Source organism: Arachis duranensis, chromosome 9 (genome assembly GCF_000817695.3).
Source record: "Arachis duranensis cultivar V14167 chromosome 9, aradu.V14167.gnm2.J7QH, whole genome shotgun sequence".
In the NCBI taxonomy this organism is placed as follows: Eukaryota; Viridiplantae; Streptophyta; class Magnoliopsida; order Fabales; family Fabaceae; genus Arachis; species Arachis duranensis.
Window position 1 is genome coordinate 42,831,766 of NC_029780.3, and position 20,410 is coordinate 42,852,175.

Genomic DNA, 20,410 nt, shown 5'->3' on the forward strand with positions numbered 1-20,410 from the left:
AAGCAAGCTATGGTCATCTTGTAAATCTCAGTCAGGCGGATTAAAATGGTTATGGAGGATTAATGATTAAAAGATAAATAAAACATAAAGTAAAGATAGAGATACTTATGTAATTCATTGGTGAGAATTTCAGATAAGCGTATGGAGATGCTTTGTCCGTTCCGTCTCTCTGCTTTCCTACTGTCTTCATCCAATCCTTCTTACTCCTTTCCATGGCAAGCTGTATGTTGGGCATCACCGTTGTCAATGGCTACAGTCCCGTCCTCTCAGTGAAAATGTTCAACGCGCTCTGTCACAGCACGGCTATTCAGCTGTCGGTTCTCGATCATGTCGGAATAGAATCCAGTGAATCTTTTGTGTCTGTCACTAACGCCCCACAATCGCGAGTTTGAAGCTCGTCACAGTTATTCAATCCTTGAATCCTATTCAAAATACCACAGACAAGGTTTAGACCTTCCGGATTCTCTTGAATGCCGTAATGGATTCTAGCTTATACCACGAAGATTCTGATTAAGGAATCCAAGAGATATCCACTCAATCTAAGGTAGAACAGAGGTGGTTGTCAGGCACACGTTCATAGGTGAGAATGATGATGAGTGTCACGGATCATCACATTCATCAAGTTGAGGAACAAGTGATATCTTAGAACAAGAATAAGCTGAATTGAATAGAAGAACAATAGTAATTGCATTAATACTCGAGGTACAGCAGAGCTCCACACCTTAATCTATGGTGTGTAGAAACTCTACCGTTGAAAATACATAAAAACAAGGTCTAGGCATGGCCGAATGGCCAGCCTCCCAAAGAGGGTTCAATCATAAAAACATGATCAAAAGATGATCCGAAGATTGAAAGATTCCCCCCCTCAAATACAATAGCAAAAGGTCCTATTTATAGAGAAGCCAAGGGATGGTTTGAGCTTGTGAGACGATCTATCCTCCCAGCTGCAAACAATTCTGAGGTCAACATCGCTAGAGCTACTATGGTACATTGCTTAATAAAGGGTGGAGGCATCAATGTGCACGAAATCATAGCTGAGGGAATTCAAGAGTCAGTAGAGAAGAGTGATTCGGGTGCTAGACTTTGGTACCCCAACACCATATTTAGATTATGCATGAAAGCCAAGGTAGTCATCGGAGACAGTAATCCAATTTGGGTAAGTCTCGGGAGGTCACTTATACTTCAACGCATATCTCGTGTGACACCAGCTCAACAGCAGAAAAGACCCCATCTAAGGAAGAGGACATCAGGAGAAGAACCAGAAGAAGAACCTTTCCAAGAATAACCCCAACCAACAGAATATCATCAAGAAGGGTACTATGACCCAACCAACATAAATTTGGGTCACATTCGAGGAGCCATTGACGATTTAGCAAGAATATACATGGAAGGACAAGAACAACAATTGCATTTTCAATCTCAGAGAATGGATCATCAAGAGGAAATGCTATCAAATTGGATGAATCAACAAGGGGAATGGCAGAAACAGCTAATGGAGAAGCAACAAGAGCACTACTCTCAGCTCACTCAAGCCATCAATCAAGTGTCTGAAAGGCAAGAGCGTCACGATAAGCACCTTCAAGAGCTCAACCAAAGGCAGATAGCTCAAATGAAAGCATTCAACGAGTTCAGTGTGCTTAATGAAGGGCGGCAATTACACAGAGAAGAATTTAATATAAACGCTCAAGCCAAGCTAACTTATGTGGCTGAGAACATGCATCATATAAACTCTGCCATTCCAAAATACGAAACAGTTCACAAAAACCTGAAGAATCAAGAGGAGGTGAAGGTGAAACAACAAAAGGAAACACTAAAAAAGAAAATGGAAGACACTAGCTTCTGGAAGAAATTGATTGGGAAGAGCAAAGAAGTAGGGGAGTCAAGTAGTCAAGAGAAAGACAAGGAAGAAAAAGAGCATGAACAACCTCATGAGTAAAAGGTGGTGGAGTTCCTTCTTGTTCTCTACATTTTCAAGTTTAAATAAGGAAAATCATGTATGAAATAGAACATGCTTCCATAGTAGTTTAGGATTTTCAATTCTGCATTTAAGTTTCATTGTTGTTAAAGTCTATGATTACTAGTCTAGTGTCCCTGGTTTTCAACTTCATCTTGCTTACTTGTATGTTTGTCCCTTAAGCCAAATAAAAAGAAATGATATGAAAAACAAGAGTGGAGTTATTTTGTGAAGTGAATCCTATATGTTTGTGGTAGGAAGATTAGTTAGCTAAGTTGGTTCACCAACAAGGAAAGAAGGCAACTATCTATCCTAAATCCTATGCTTGAAACACATCTTACGAGACTAACTAAATAATAAGATCTCAATAAGAAAAGAAAAAGAGCAATAAAAGTGAGAAGGAAGGGAACACAATAAGAAATAATGCTAGGCACCAAGGGTTTTAAGATGGAGGCATGTGTCTGTGGTGCTCATGTATAGGGGATATACTTGGATGAATAAGCTCTTAGGAGTGCCTTATCACTTGGTAACTTGGGTTAACTAACTCAGCATTATCAGCTGAAAGTCCACTATCAAGAGTAACCCTTGCTACAGAACACTTAGTAACCCAAAGAGGTGCTGGACACCAAGGTCTCAAGAAAGAAAAATAACAAACCATGTGCCTGTGGTGTGTATGTATGAGGGAAAGAAACTTGAGGGAGTAAGTCCTTAGGGGTGTCTCAACACCTAGCACCTTGAACCAACTGGTTCGGGAGTGTTGACTGAAAGCTTATCATAAAGAGTCGCCCTCTTACAGAGCACTTAGCCAAAGGAAGAATGCAATAAATCTTGAGAAAACAAAAGAAGGAAGGATCAATAACTAGGAAGTCTCAGGGGATGTAAACAAGCAAGTGTTAAAGGACATGATAAAGGTCTGAAACCTGGTAAAGGAACGAACCTAAGTTGCTATGCATGAAACTCTATAAAACTAAGGATTTGACTTCCACAATAATGATTCATTCCTCCTGCCTTTTCATTCATCATTCATGTTTCAGTACTTGCTTAGGGACAAGCAAGCTTTAAGTTTGGTGTTGTAATGCCAGGGCATCTAGGCCAATTCACTGACCTTTTCTTTTCTGTTTTAGGGTAGTTTCATGCATTTTCTTAGAAAATAAGTAAGTTTTAGATAAAAGAACACTTACATCTTGATTTAGACAAATATTGTGAATTTTACATTATTTCATGAGAATTATGCAAGGAATGAATGTTAAATTGGATAATGCATGATTTCATGACTTGGATTAGAGCTTTGATGCACTTTATTTGTGTAATTTCAGGACAAAGAAAGCAAGGAATAGCCACGTTAGCATCCACGTTAACCTAGTTAACATAGGTACTAATGTGGAATAGGGATAAGCTTGCAGCGTTAATGAGAAAAGTGAACACCAGTAACGCCCTCGAAGCCATCAAGAGCCACGTTAATTACCACGTTAACTACATTAATGTGGTACTTAACGTGGAGACAAAAAAAGACTCCAATGTTAGTGGTAATTGTGATCACCACTAACGCTCCAAGATGTGGCAATGAACCACGTTAAGAGCCACGTTAACTAAGTTAACGTAGACTCTAACATGGAAGAGAGGAACAATGCCAACGTTAGTGACACTCACCTTTGTCACTAACGTTGGATCAAGCTTGCATTGCCCACGTTAGTGGTTACGTTAAGACCACTAACGTGAAAGTTAACGTGGAGTTGAAATTGATGAGCCAACTTAGTGACACTCACCTTTGTCACTAACATTGGGATGGCATTCATAACCACGTTAAGAGCCACGTTAACTTAGTTAACGTGAGCTCTAACATGAGGACTAGGGGCACAAGGCAACGTTATTGGGAAAGGTGAGTCCCAATAACGCTTGCGAAGATGAGACATAACTACGTTAAGAGCCACGTTAACTTAGTTAACGTGGGCTCTAACCTGGGGGCTAGGGGCACAAGGCAACGTTATTGGGAAAGGTGAGTCCCAATAATGCTTGCGAAGGTTTGTAAGGCAACGTTAGTGGTCACGTTAGTACCACTAACATTGGAGTTAACGTGGGCCATGTGGTGGGAACGTTAGTGAGAAAAGTGATTGCCACTAATGTTCACGAACCCACAATGTCACTCAGCGTTAACGCCACTAACGCCCCAAGCCAAAGTCCATGCTTACATCACTTTCTCTCTACAAATAAAGCTGAGCCCACTGAAGATTCCCAACTGCTTAAACTTAAGATCAAAGGTCCATATCTGAGACTTGCAGAATTGACTAGAAGACCAAGAAGAGTATTATATATAGAAGGAGTTTTGAGCTATAAGAGAGATTGGCACATTGGAGAAAACTACACTCTGTATATTTTACTTTTCTGCAAGTTCTAGAGTTAGAATGTATCTTTCTTCTTCTTCATTTCCATTTTCCAGAGCTATGAACAACTAAACCCGTTTCATTGGGTTAGGGAGCTCTGTTGTAATTTGATGGATCAATCATAGTTTTTATTATTCTTCTTTTTTCTTTTCTCTTGATCTTACTAAAAATCTTTTGATCTTCATCTAATTGGTTGTTATCTTGGGAAAGAAACTCTCCATAATTGGATATCCTCTGAGCCTTGGAAAAGGGATGTGGAGATCATGCTAGAAATGCTTTCTCATGTTGGACAAAATTGGGGTTTGGATGGGTATAGTGACATATAACCTTACCAACACTTTGATTTGGAAATACATGTGGTGTAATCAGTGACCATACCTCATCTCTTCTCATGAGCAATTAAATTAAGGAATTAGACAATTGTTCAAGTTTAGAGAGATTGGATTGCCAAGGAATTGGGATTCAATCACTTAAGATTGCCAAGGAGATCAATGAATGCATTGATTGAGGAAGAGATGAGAATGAACTTGATCTGGAGAATGCAATACCTCCTGAACCCAATGATTCCCCATTTCTGATCTTACCCATTCTCTTTACTTTCTGTCATTTACTTTCATGCTAATTACCCTAATTCCCCATTTAAGATTCTACACTTTATTTTCTGTCATTTACTTTCCCGCCATTTAATTTTCTACAATTCTACATCCACTTTCTGCTTAGCTCCACTAGAGTATTCTTCCAATTAAAATTGCTTGACCAATCAATCCCTGTGGGATTCGACCTCACTCTATTGTGAGTTTTTACTTGACGACAATTCGGTATACTTGCCGAAGGAAATTTGTTGAGAGACAAATTTCCATGCATCAGTTCTCACTAATGTTGGAATAGGATCCATTGATCCTTTTGCGTCTGTCACTATGCCCAACCTTTGTGAGTTTGAAGCTCGTCACAGTCATTCAATCCCTGAATCCTACTTGGAATACCATAGACAAGGTTTAGACTTTCCGGATTCTCAAGAATGCTACCAATGAATTCTAGCTTATACCACGAAGATTCTGATTAAGGAATCCAAGAGATACTCATTCAATCGAAGGTAGAATGGAGGTGGTTGTCAGGCATGCGTTCATAGGTTGAGAATGGTGATGAGTGTCACGGATCATCGCCTTTTTCATATTGAAGTGCGAATGAATATCTTAGATAGAAACAAGCGTGTTTGAAGAGAAAACAGAAATAATTGCATTAATTCATCGAGACGCAGCAGAGCTCCTCACCCGCAACAATGGGTTTTAGAGACCTATACCGTCAAAGAGTACAAAGTTCAGATATAAAAATGTCATGAGGTACAAAATAAATCTCTAAAAGTTGTTTAAATACTAAACTAGTAACTAGGTTTACAGAAAATGAGTAAACTAAGATAGATAGTACAGAAATCCACTTCTGGGGCCCACTTGGTGTGTGTTGGGGCTGAGACTTGAGCTTTTCATGTGCCTGAGCTGTCTCTGGAGTTAAACGTCAGGTTGCAACCTGTTTTGGGCGTTTAACTCTAACTTGTAACCTGTTTCTGGCGTTTAACGCCAGAATGGAACATGGAACTGGCGTTAAACGCCAGTTTACGTCATTTATTGTCGAGCAAAGTATAAACTATTACATGTTGCTGGAAAGCACTGGATGTCTACTTTCCAACCCAATTGAGAGCGCGCCAATTGAACTCCTGTAGCTCCAAAAAATCCATTTCGAGTGCAGGGAGGTCAGAATCCAACAATATCAGCAGTCCTTTTTTAGCCTGAATCAGATTTTTGCTCAGCTCCCTCAATTTCAGCTAGAAAATACTTGAAATCACATAAAAACACACAAACTCATAGTAAAGTTCAGAAATATGAATTTTGCCTAAAAACTAATAAAAATATACTAAAAACTAACTAAAACATACTAAAAACTACATGAAATTACCCCCAAAAAGTGTATAAAATATCCGCTCATCACAACACCAAACTTAAACTGTTGCTTGTCCCCAAGCAACTAGATAAATAAAATAGGATAGAAAAATCAAGAAGAAATAATATCTCAGAGTTTTAAGTGAATCTCAGATTCTAATTAGATGAGCGGGACTAGTAGATTTTTGCTTCCGAAAACAGTTTTAGCATCTCACTTTATCCTTTGAAATTCAGAATAATTGGCATCCATAGGAACTCAGAATTCAGATAATTTTGTTGATTCTCCTAGTTTAGTATGTTGATTCGTGAACACAGCTACTTTATGAGTCTTGGCCGTGGCCCTAAGCACTTTGTTTTCCAGTATTACCACCAGATACATAAATGCCACAAACACATAACTGGGTGAACCTTTTTATATTGTAACTTAGCTTTGCTAAAGTCCCCAATTAGAGGTGTCCAGAGTTCTTAAGCACACTCTTTTTCTTTGGATCACGACTTTAACCACTCAGTCTCAAGCTTTTCACTTGGACCTGCATGCCACAAGCACATGGTTAGGGACAACTTGATTTAGCTACTTAGGCCTGGATTTATTTCCTTGGGCCCTCCTATCCATTGATGCTCAAAGTCTTGGATCCTTTTTACCCTTGTCTTTTGGTTTAAAGGGCTATTGGCTTTTTCCACTGCTCCTTTCTTTTTTTACATTGCTTTTTCTTGCTTCAAGAATCAATTTCATGATTTTTCAGATCATCAATAACACTTCTCTTGTTCATCATTCTTTCAAGAGCCAACAATTTTAAAATTCATAAAATTCAATATCAAAAATTATGCACTGTTCAAGCATTCATTCAGAAGACAAAAAGTATTGCCACCACACATAAATAATTAGAATTTTTCTTATTAAAAACTCGAAAAAATATTGCCTCCTTATTCTAAAAAACCGCTATTTTATTCATGTTTGATGATGATGAGAAAAATAAATTATAGCTTAATTGGAGATAAAATCAAAATAGAGATACTAATTACTACTACTCATATATAACTTCTAAGGTAAATTCCTAATAAGAACAATTATCACAGAGTTAAGGCTAAGATTAGGACTCAACAACCTTTATTTGGGAGGTGGATGCTCCTTTAGTCTGTGGGGTGCTTGGCCCTTCATGAGATAGCTTCTGACGCTTCAGTTGCTTCAGTTCATGCCCTTACTCTTCTTGTTCCCCAAGCAGTTTGCAAAGCATGCTATTTTGATTTTTCTGTTCTTTCTTTAGTTGGTCCATAGCTCCTTGTAACTTGGTAATAGATGCTTCAAGATGCTCCCAGTATTCAACTTGAGGGATTTCCGGGAGGAACTCCTGTGCTTTCCTCTTGATAGGGCCGTCCTGCACTTGTTGTCCTTCCATTGACTTTTTGGTGATTGGTTGCTCAACTGAGATATACTCATTTACTCCCATCTTTACTCCAGCATCTTTACATAGCATAGAGATTAAGCTTGGATAAGCCAATTTGGCATCATTGGAGTTCTTGTTTGCATTTGTGTAAAGTTCACAAGAGATCAGCTGAAGAACTTCCACTTCTTTTCCCAACATAATGCAATGGATCATTATTGCTCTTTTGATGGTGACTTCAGAGCGGTTGCTAGTAGGCAGTATAGAATGCCCAATGAAGTCCAGCCAGCCTTTGGCGACTGGTTTGAGATCTCCTCTCTTGAGTTGGTTTGGGACACCCTTTGTGTTGGCTGTCCACTTGGTTCCAGGGAGGCATATGTCCGCTAGAATATCGTCCAAGCCCTTATTTGTTCTCATCATTCTTCTATTAAAGGAGTCTGGGTCATCTTACAGCTGAGGTAGCTGGAAGATCTCCTTGATTTTGTCAGGGTGGAGGTGAACAATCTTCCCTCTGATCAGAGTCCGATAGTCACAGAAGGCAGTTCCAGCTATTTTCTGCCTGTCTGATTGCCACAGATTAGAGTAAAATTCCTGAACCATATTTCTTCCCACCTTTGTTTTAGGATTAGCTAAGATTTCTCAGCTTTTGTTTCGAATTTGCTCTTGGATCTCCGGATATTCGTCTTCTTTCAGATCGAATTTAACTTCCGAGATCACTGACCTTAGACCCATTATTTTGTAGTAATGGTCTGAATGTTCTTTGGTTAAGAACTTCTCTTGATTCCAAAGTGGTTTTGGAATATTCTCTTTTTTGCCTCTTGGAGTGGTTTGTTTTCCCTTAGGAGCCATGATTTTAGTGGGTATTGGTTTAGTGATCATGGATAAACACACCAAACATAGAGGTTTGCTTGTCCTCAAGCAAAAGAAAGGAAAGGAGAGGGATCGATGGAGAGCCAAGTTCGAATTGTGAAAGAGAGGAGGGAGGCCGAACGTGGATTTAAAGGGAAGGGGGTGGGTTTTCGAAAACTTTTGAAAAAGATAGGATAGAAGATATGATTTGTAAAAGAAAAGTATGATAGGAAAAAGATGTAATTTAAAATTGAAAAGATATGAATGATATTTGAAAAAGATAATTCTGAATTTTGAAAAGAAGATATGATGAGTTTAAAAAGATTTGAGAAGAATTTAAAAAGATTTGAAAAGAATTCAAAAAGATAATTGAGTTTTGAAAAAGATTTGAAAAGAAGTTGATGAGTATTTAAAAAAAAGATTTATGTTTAGAATTAAGATACATTTGATATCTTTGAAAAAGGATTTGAAAAAATAGGATTTGTAATATGTTTATGCAAGAAATTATGGATGGAAACATGAAAATTTGAAAAAAATCAAGTTGGGAACAAAAACTTCCTCCCTTCCACAATCCTGGCGTTAAACGCCCAACTGCTGTATGTTTTGGGCGTTTAACGCCCAGCTGTTGCTTCTAGCTGGCGTTAAACACCGAAACTCCTTTATCACTGGGCGTTTCTGAACGCCCAGGACACTGTAAATCTGGCGTTAAATGCCCAGAAGCTACTTCTTTCTAGCGTTTAACGCCCAGATGGCTATCTTTACTGGCGTTAAACACCCAGTAGATGCTTCTTTTGGGCGTTTAATGCCCAAAACAGCTCTTACTGGTGTTTTCGAACTAGTGAACTTCTTTTTGCTATTTTATCCTTTGAATCCTTCTGTAACTCTGTGAACTCATGCAATTGATACTTTACCTTGAAGAAAATTAATATGAACCTATAAATTTATCAATTAATTAACAAATAAGCTTTGTTAATGGCTGGGTTGCCTCCCAGCAAGTGCTTCTTTATTGTCTTTAGCTGGACTATTACTGAGCTTTAATCAAGTCTCAGTTTTGAGCATTCTTGCTCAAAATTGCTTTCAAGATAATGTTTAACTCTCTGTCCATTAACAATGAATTTTTTGCTAGAGTTATTATCCTGAAGCTCTACAAATCTATATGGTGACACACCTGTAATCACATATGGTCCTCTCCACTAGGATTTCAACTTTTCGGGGAATAATTTGAGCCTAGAGTTAAACAGCAGAACTTTCTGCCCTGGCTCAAAGACTCTGGATGACAGTTTCTTGTCATGCCATCTTTTTGCTTTCTCTTTGTAATTTTTTGCATTTTCGAAAGCATTGAGTCTGAATTCCTCTAGCTCGTTTAACTGGAGCAATGGTTTTTCTCCAGCTAACTTGGCATCAAGGTTGCCCAGTAGGCCTTATGTTCCAGTTCCACTGGCAAGTGACAGGCTTTTCCATACACAAGCTGGTATGGAGAGGTCCCTATAGGAGTCTTGAATGCTGTTCTGCATGCCCACAGAGCATCATCCAAGCTTCTTGCCCAATCCCTTCTACGGTTAATCACAGTCCGTTCCAGGATTCTTTTAAGTTCTCTATTAGAGACTTCAGCTTGCCCATTTGTCTATGGATAATATGGAGTTGCTACCCTGTGGCTAACTCCATATCGAACCATAGCAGAGTAAAGCTGTTTATTACAGAAATGAGCACCCCCATAAACTCCATATCTAGGGACACCAAATCTGCTGAAGATATGTTTCTGGAGGAATTTCAGCACTGTCTTAGTATCATTAGTGGGTGTTTCAATAGCTTCCACCCATTTGGATACATAATCCACTGCCACCAGAATATAAGTGTTTGAGTATGATGGTGGGAAAGGCCCTATGAAGTCAATACCCCATACATCAAACAACTCAATCTCCAAGATCCCTTGTTGAGGCATGGCATAACTGTGAGGTAGATTGCCAGATCTTTGGCAACTGTCACAACTAAGTACAAACTCTCGGGAGTCTTTATAGAGAGTAGGCCAGTAGAAGCCACATTGGAGGACTCTTGTGGCTGTTCGCTTACTTCCAAAATGTCCTCCATACTGTGATCCATGGCAATGCCAGAGGATCTTTTGTGCTTCTTCTTTAGGCACACATCTACGGATTACTCTGTTTGCACATCTCTTGAAGAGATATGGTTCAGCCCACAGATAGTACTTTGCATCCGAGATCAATTTGTTGGATTGCTACCTACTATACTCTTTGGGTATGAATCTCATAGCCTTGTAGTTTGCAATGTCTGCAAACCATGGTACTTCCTGGATGGCAAAGAGTTGCTCATCCAAAAAATTTTCAGAGATCTCAGTAAGAGGGAGGGACGCCCCTTCTACTGGTTCTATTCGGGACAAGTGGTCTGCTACTTGGTTCTCTGTCCCTTTTCTATTTCTTATTTCTATATCAAACTCTTGCAGAAGCAATACCCATCTTATGAGTCTGGGTTTTGAATCCTGCTTTGTGAGTAGATAATTAAGAGCAGCAAGGTCAGTGTACACAATCACTTTTGATCCTACTAAATAGGATCTGAACTTTGCAATGGCGTAAACCACTGCAAGTAACTCTTTTTCTGTGGTTGTGTAGTTCTTCTGTGCATCATTTAAAATACGATTGGCACAATAAATGACGTGCAGAAGCTTGTCATGCCTTTGTCCCAACACTGCACCAATGGCATGGTCACTGGCATCACACATTAGTTCATGGTCACTGGCATCATACTTTAAATGTGTAATGTCCAGTTTGGTGCAGAGATGACTGGTGATGTGACCAGCTTAGCTTTCAGAGTCTCAAACGCCTGCAGACACTCCTTATCAAAGATAAATGGCGTCTTAGCAGCTAGCAGATTACTCAGAGGTTTTGCAATTTTTGAAAAATCTTTTATAAACCTCCTATAGAATCCTGCATGTCCCTGAAAGCTTCTGATTGCCTTAACATTGGCAGGTGGTGATAATTTTTCAATTACCTCTACCTTAGCTTGATCCATCTCTATTCCCTTGTTCAAAATTTTGTGCCCAAGGACAATTCCTTCAGTCACCATAAAGTGACATTTCTCCCAGTTTAAAACCAGGTTAGTCTCTTGGCACCTCTTTAGAACAAGTGCTAGATGGTCAAGACAGGAGCTGAATGAGTCTCCAAATACTGAAAAGGCATCTATGAAGACTTGTAAAAATTTTTCTACCATATCAGAGAAAATAGAGAGCATGCACCTTTGAAAGGTTGCAGGTGCATTGCACAGGCCAAATGGCATCCTTCTGTATGCAAATACTCCAGATGGACATATGAATGTCGTTTTCTCTTGATCATGGGGATCTACTGCAATTTGATTGTAACCTAAATATCCATCCAGGAAGCAGTAGTATTCATGACCTACTAGTCTTTCTAGCATCTGGTCTATGAATGGTAAAGGAAAATGATCCTTTCTGGTAGCTGTATTAAGCCTTCTGTAATCAATACACATACGCCACCCTGTAACTGTTCTTGTAGGAATCAGTTCATTTTTTTCATTATGAACCACTGTCATGCCACCCTTCTTAGGGACGACTTGGACAGGGCTTACCCAGGGGCTATCAGAAATAGGATAAATAATCCCAGTCTCTAGTAATTTAGTGACCTCCTTCTGCACCACCTCCTTCGTGGCTAGATTCATCCGCCTCTGTGGTTGAACCACTGGCTTAGCGTCATCCTCCAATAAGATCTTGTGCATGCATCTGGCTGCGCTAATGCCCTTAAGATCACTGATGGACCACCCAAGAGCTATCTTGTGTGTCCTCAACACTTGAATTAGTGCTTCCTCTTCCTGTGGCTCTAAGGTAGAGCTTATGATTACAGGAAAAGTGTCACCTTCTCCCAGAAATGCATATTTCAGGGATGGTGGTAATGGTTTGAGCTCGGGTTTAAAAGGTTTCTCCTCTTCCTGAGGGATTTTCGGAGGTTCTATTATTCTCTCTGGTTCCCCCAGATCAGGCTGAACATCTTTAAAGATATCCTCTAGCTCTGATTCGAGACTCTCAGTCATATTGGCCTCTTTCACCAGAGAGTCAATAATATTAATGCTCATGCAGTCGTTTGGGGTGTCTGGATGTTGCATAGCTTTGACAACATTCAACTTAAACTCATCCTCATTGACTCTCAGGGTTACTTCCCCTTTTTGGACGTCAATGAGGGTTCATCCAGTTACTAGGAAAGGTCATCCTAGAATGAGGGTTGCACTCATGTGCTCCTCCATTTCCAGCACCACAAAGTCAGTGGGAAAGGCAAATGGCCCAACCTTGACAATCATGTCTTCAATCATGCCTGATGGGTATTTAATGGAGCCATCAGCAAGTTGGAGACATATCCGAGTTGGCTTGACTTCTTCAGTCAAACCAAGCTTTTTGATAGTGGATGCAGGTATTAGGTTGATACTTACTCCATGATCACATAGAGCTTTTTTGGTACAAGTACCCTCTAATGTGCATGGTATCATGAAGCTTCCGGGATATTTAAGCTTCTCTGGTAAGCTTTTCAGAATGATTGTACTGCATTCTTCAGTTAGGTAAACTTTTTCAGTTTCTCTCCAATCCTTTTTATGACTTAAGATCTCTTTTATGAACTTTGCATAAGAGGGTATTTGCTCAAGGGCCTCTGCAAACGGAATCTTTATTTCAAGAGTCCTGAGATAGTCTGCAAAGTGGGCAAATTGCTTATCCTGTTCTGCTTGGCAGAGTTTCTGAGGATAAGGCATTTTGGCTTTGTATTCCTCAACGTTAGTTACTGCAGGTTTATTTCCTATAGATGTGGTTGGAGAAGCCTTTTTAGAGGGCTTGCTATCAGCACTTGTATGTGTCTGATCCCTCACTGGCATTTGAATGCCAGGGTTGGAAGCTGGAGTGGCATTAGACGCCAACTCCTTACTTGTTTCTGGTGTCTGAACGCCAAAACTGAGCTTCCTTTGGGCATTCAACGCCAATTCCTTACTTGTTTATGGCATTTGAGCGCCAGAATTATTCCTCTTTGGGCTATTACTGTTCTCAAAGGGATTTTGGGTAGCAGTTTGTTCATTTCTTGGGTTCCTGCTGCCTTGAAGTGAGGTATTTAATATCTTTCCACTTCTTAATTGAACTGCTTGGCATTCTTCTGTTATTTGTTTTGATAACTGCTGTTCTGTTTGCTTCAACTGTACTTTCATGTTCATATTAGCAATTCTTGTGTCTTGTAATATCTCCTTGAATTTGGCTAGCTGTTTTGTTAGAAAATCTAATTGCTGATTGAATTCAGTAACTTGTTCTGCAGGACTGAGTTCAGCACTTACTGTTTTAACATCTTCTTTAATGGAAGGTTCACTACTTAGGTACAGATGCTAATTTCTGGCAACTGTATCAATGAGCTCTTGAGTTTCTTCAATTGTCTTTTTTATGTGTATAGATCCACCAGCTGAGTGGTCCAAAGACATCTGAGCTTTCTCTGTGAGTCCATAATAGAAGATGTCTAACTGCACCCACTCTGAAAATATTTCAGAGGGCATTTTCTTAGCATATCTCTGTATCTCTCCCAAGCATCATAAAGATATTCATTATCTCCTTGTTTAAAGCCTTGGATGTTCAGCCTTAGCTGTGTCATCCATTTTGGAGGGAAATATTGATTCAGGAATTTTTCTGATAGCTGTTTCCATGTCCTTATGCTAGCCTTAGGTTGGTTATTTAACCACCTCTTAGCTTGGTCTTTTACAGCAAATAAAAACAGTAATAATCTGTAGACATCATGATCTATTTCCTTATCATGTACTGTGTCAGCAATTTGTAAAAACTGTGCCAGAAACTCTGTAGGTTCTTCTTGTGGAAGACCGGAATACTGGCAACTTTGCTGCACCATGATAAAGAGCTGAGGATTCAACTTAAAACTACTGACTCCGATGGAGGGTATACAGATACTACTCCCATATGAAGCAGTAGTGGGGTTAGCATATGACCCCAGAGTCCTTCTGGACTGTTCATTTCCACTTAGGTCCATGATGGAGAAAGGGAGATGACATGGATTTATTTTATTTATTTTATTATAAAAAATTTTTTCAAAATAATAAAATAAAATAAAATAAAAACTAAAAAAAATAAAAATAAAAAATTTGAAAATATTTTATGAAGAGTTTCGAAAAAATGAGGAGAGAGAAAGTGGTTAGGATATTTTTGAAAAAGATATGATTTTAAAAATCTTAAAAGCATATGATTTGAAAATTTTGACCAAGTCAACCCAAGTAATTCGAAAATTATGAGAAATTAAAGGAAAAGATATTTTTTTGATTTTTGAATTTTATTATGAAAGAGAAGAACACACAAAAGACACAAGACTTAAAATTTGTAGATCCAATGCTCCTTGTTTTCGAAAATTTTGGAGGAAAAACACCAAGGCACACCAAACATAAAAATTTTAAGATCAAAACACAAAGAAGACTCAAGAACAACAAGAACAAAAGAAAGAACACCAAACTTAAAATTTTTAGAAAACCAAAATAGAATTTTCGAAAACTAAAGAAAAATTAACAAGAAAACACCAAACTTAAAATTTGGCACAAGATTTAATCAAAGAAAAATTATTTTTGAAAAAGTTTTAAAAAGAAGATGCCCAATTACCAAGAACACCAGCACAATGCTCTAACCAACTGAGCTAGAAATTTAACGTATTTTAAAAAGGTATTTTTAATATATATAAAAAAATTTTTGAAAACTAAAAATTTGAAAATACACAAGAAAAACAAGAAAAGACACAAAACAAGACAAACCAAAGATCAAACAAGGAAAATAGACAAGAACAACTTGAAGGTCAAGGATGAACAAAGAACATGCAATTCGAAAATTGAAAGACAAAGAAAAGCATGCAATTGACACCAAACTTAAAACATGACACTAAACTCACAGAAAAACTAAAACTTAATAAAGAAAAATAATAGTTTTGAAAAATTTTTGAAAAGAAAATAAAAGACTCTGACTCAAAAGACAAAATTTTCCTAATCTAAGCAACAAGATTCATCGTCAGTTGTTCAAACTCAAACAATCCCCGGCAACAGCGCCAAAGACTTGGTGCACGAAAATTACACTCACACTATGTAATTCCGCACAACTAACCAGCAAGTGCACTGGGTCGTCCAAGTAATACCTTACGTGAGTAAGGGTCGATCCCACGTAGATTGCCGGCTTGAAGAAAGCTATGGTTATCTTATTTTTCTTAGTCAGGATACAAATAGGGTTCTTTAGTTTCAATTGTAAAAAGTGAAAGAGCATGAAATGAGTATTTGTTACGCAGTAATGGAGAATGTGTTGGAGTTTTGGAGATGCTTTGTCTTCTGAATCTCTACTTTCCTACTGTCATCTTCTTCACGCACGCAAGGTTCCTTCTATGGCAAGCTGTGTGTTGGTGGATCACCGTTGTCAATGGCTACCATCCGTTCTCTCAGTGAAAATGGTCCGGGTGCGCTGTCACCACACGACTAATCATCTGTCAGTTCTCACTCATGTTGGAATAGGATCCATTGATCCTTTTGCGTCTATCACTACGCCCAACCTTTGTGAGTTTGAAGCTCGTCACAGTCGTTAAATCCCTGAAACCTACTCGGAATACCACAGACAATGTTTAGACTTTCCGGATTCTCAAGAATGCTGCCAATGGATTCTAGCTTATGCCATGAAGATTCTGATTAAGGAATCCAAGAGATACTCATTCAATTGAAGGTAGAACGGAGGTGGTTGTCAGGCACGCGTTCATAGGTTGAGAATGGTGATGAGTGTCACAGATCATCACCTTCTTCATATTGAAGTGCGAATGAATATGTTAGATAGAAACAAGCGTGTTTGAATAGAAATAACAGAAATAATTGCATTAATTCATCGAGACGCAGCAAACCTCCTCACCCCCAACAATGGGGTTTAGAGACTCATTCCGTGAAAGAGTACAAAGTTCAGATCTAAAAATGTCATGAGGTACAAAATAAATCTCTAAAAGTTGTTTAAATACTAAACTAGTAACCTAGGTTTATAGAAAATGTGTAAACTAAGATAGATAGTGTAGAAATCTACTTCTGGGGCCCACTTGGTATGTGCTGGGGCTGAGACTTGAGTTTTTCACATGCCTGGGCTGTCTCTGGAGTTAAACGTCAGGTTGCAACCTGTTTTGGGCGTTTAACTCCAACTTGTAACCTATTTCTGGCGTTTAACGCCAGAATGGAACATGGAACTGGCGTTAAACGCCAGTTTACGTCGTTTATCTTCGAGCAAAGTATGGACTATTATATATTGCTGGAAAGCCCTAGATGTCTACTTTCCAACCCATTTAAAATCGCGCCAATTGGACTCCTGTAGCTCCAATAAATTCATTCCGAGTGCAGGGAGGTCAGAATCCAATAGCATCAGCAGTCCTTTTTTAGCCTGAATCAGATTTTTGCTCAGCTCCCTCAATTTCAGCCAAAAAATACCTGAAATCATAGAAAAACACACAAACTCATAGGAAAGTCCATAAATATGAATTTTGCCTAAAAACTAATAAAAATATACTAAAAACTAACTAAAACATACTAAAAACTACATGAAATTACCCCCATCAAGTGGCGCCTAGCGTGGAAGAGGCACGAACTCTTTTCTCACAGTGTCTACTGCGTGTGTTGAGTTCCAAAGTGCAAGTAGACTTTGACTTTCTTGCTTTCTGAGTTGTTTACCATGTGGGCCCCATCTTCTCTCCTGAAATTGAAACTGAACCCATTAGTAATGACAAAAGAACCCCTTCACATTCCTTCTCATCAAGAATGAATTGGATTGCAACTGATGGGTGTCCCTTGGGACACCAAACTTAATTCTTTGGCATCTTAATAAATTGGTTTCATCATTGTGTATTTAATGTGTTCATAAGAGTGGAATAACATCAATCTTTTCATTTTCTTTTGATTCCAACTCCTCTGAACTCATTAAACCACGTTCATGTTCTTACCCAAAGCAATAAGTGCTTTCAAATTGGGTGACTTAGGCTGCTATGTGATCCTTGGTGGTGGCTACACCAAACTTAATCTCGAGGCTTACTTTTCAAAATCAAACTATTAATTGTTTATAAGCGTATATTAAGTGGGTGAAAGGCCACACCAAACTTAGCAATTCAGCTAGTGCTCAGCCCATTCACTCATCATTAGTTATGCATTCATCAAGTTTAATTCCCAAATAGAAAGAAATAAGAGAGTGTAAAGAAAATCTAGCTATCAAAGCTAATATCAAACTTTCTAATTTACAATTGTAAACTAATCCTAATTACTGAAAATTAAACTATCTAAAGCAACAGAATTTAAACTACTTTTAAGAAAAGCAATTAAATAAAAAAGGATAAAGTGTTGGGGTGCCTCCCAACTAGCGCTTTTTTATTGTCATTAGCTTGACATTCCTTCATCTTTAGCTGAGCTTGTAGCTCACTCTCTGCTCCTCCAAAGAGCCTCCCAAGTAGTGTTTGAGTCTACGGCCATTGACAGAAAAGGTTCTCTGAGTCTTGTCCTCCATGAGCTCCACATGACCATAGGGAAACACTTTGAGTATGGTGACAGGTCCTGACCATCGAGACTTAAGTTTTCCAGAGAAGAACTTGAGTCTTGAGTTGTAGAGTATCACCTTCTATCCTTCAGTGAACTCCCGTCTTACTATTTTTTGGTCATGCCACCTTTTTGTGTTCTCTTTGTAGATTTTTGCATTCTCATATGTTTGATTTCTAAACTCTTCTAGCTTATTGAGTTGCATTAATCTCTTTTCTCCAGCAGCTTTCTATGCTCAAGTTCAACTGGTAAGTGACAAGCCGTTCCATATACCAATTGGTATGGAGACATCCCAATGGGAGTCTTATAGGCTGTTTTGTAGGCCCATAGTGCATCATCCAGCTTCTTAGACCAGTCCTTTACTGAGCTTCCAACAGTTTTTTCAAGGATTTTTTTAGTTCTCTGTTGGAGATTTCAGCTTGCCCGTTGGTCTGTGGGTGGTATGGAGTTGCCACTTTGTGCTTTACTCCATATCTGAGAAGGAATGTCTCAAGTTGTTTGTTGCAGAAGTGTGTCCCTCCATCACTAATGAGAGCTCTGGAAACTCCAAATCTGCTGAAGATATTCCTTCTCAAGAAGCTTATCACAACTTTGTTGTCATTTGTTGCAGTGGCTATGGATTCTACCCACCTTGAGACATAATCAAAAGCCACCAATATGTAGCTATTTGAGTAGGAGGTTGGGAAGGGTCCCATGAAATCAATCCCCCATACATCAAATAGCTCCAGCTCTAGTATGTATTGCTATGGCATCTCATTCCTCTTGGTTAGATTACCAGCTCTTTGACATTCATCACACCTTGACACCATTTCCTTGGCATCCTTAAACATTGTTGGCCAGTAAAATCCGGATTGAAGCACTTTTGCTGCTATCTTTTCTCCACTGAAGTGACCTCCATATGCTGACCCATGGCACTGCCATAACACTTCTTGCCCTTCTTCATGGGATATACACCTTTTTAGGACTCCATCAGCACACTTTTTGAACAAATAGGGGTCATCCCAGATGTAGTGTTTGGCATCCTTGATTAGCTTCCTCCTCATGTGCTTATTGATGTTAGTTGGTAGCTCTCCAATAGCCTTGAAGTTAGCTATGTCTGCAAACCAAGGGGCTACTCGAATCATCATCAATTGTTCATCAGGAAAGCTTTCATTTACTGCTACTTGCTGTATTTCTTCTTCTTGTGGGATCCTTGACAGGTGGTCAGCTACCTTGTTCTCTGCTCTGCTCCTATCTTTAATCTCAATATCAAATTCTTGGAGCAGCAGGATCCACCTTATTAGTCTGGGCTTAGATTCTTATTTGGTAAGCAAGTATTTGAGTGCTGTATGATTAGTGAACACAATTACTTTTGAGCCAATGAGATATGATCTAAACTTATCAAAAGCAAAAACTATGGCTAAAAGTTCTTTCTTCGTGGTGGTATAGTTCCTTTGATTCTCATTAAGGACCTTGCTAGCATAGTAAATAACATGTACTAGCTTATCTTTCCTCTGTCCTAGAACAGCACCAACAGCAAAATCAGATGCATCACACATTAGTTCAAAGGGAAGATCCAAGCTTGGTGGTGCTATAATAAGTGCAGAGGAGAGTTTCTTTTTGAGTTCATCAACGGTTACCATGCACTATCTATCAAAAACAAAGGGAGTATTTGAGACAAGTAGGTTGCTAAGGGGTTTTGCAATCTTTGAAAAATCTTTGATAAACCTCCTATAGAACCCAGCGTGTCCCAAAAAGCTTCTGATTGCTTTGACATTGCAAGGTGGAGGTAATTTTTCAATTACTTCCACTTTTGCCTTGTCTACTTCTATGCCATTTTTTGAAATCTTGTGACCAAGAACCACCCCTTCAGTCACCATAAAATGGCACTTCTCCCAGTTTAAAATCAGGTTGGTTTCTTGACACCTTTTTAGCACAAGAGAAAGATGGTATAGGCAATCAGAATATGAGTTCCCAAACACAGAGAAGTCGTCCATAAATACTTCTATGAACTTCTCAATCATATCTGAAAAAATGGAGAGCATGCACCTTTGGAATGTTGCAGGTGCATTGCACAATCCAAAGGGCATTCTCCTATAAGCAAAGACACCATATGGACAAGTAAATGAAGTTTTTTCCTGATCATTGGGGTCTACAACAATTTGATTTTAGCCCGAATATCCATCCAGGAAGCAATAATACTCATGTCCTGCCAATCTTTCAAGCATCTGGTCCATGAAGGGTAGGGAAAAGTGATCCTTTCGGGTGGCTTCATTAAGTTTTCAGTAGTCAATGCACATACGCCATCCAGTCACTATCATTGTGGGTATCAATTCATACTTCTCATTTGCCACAACA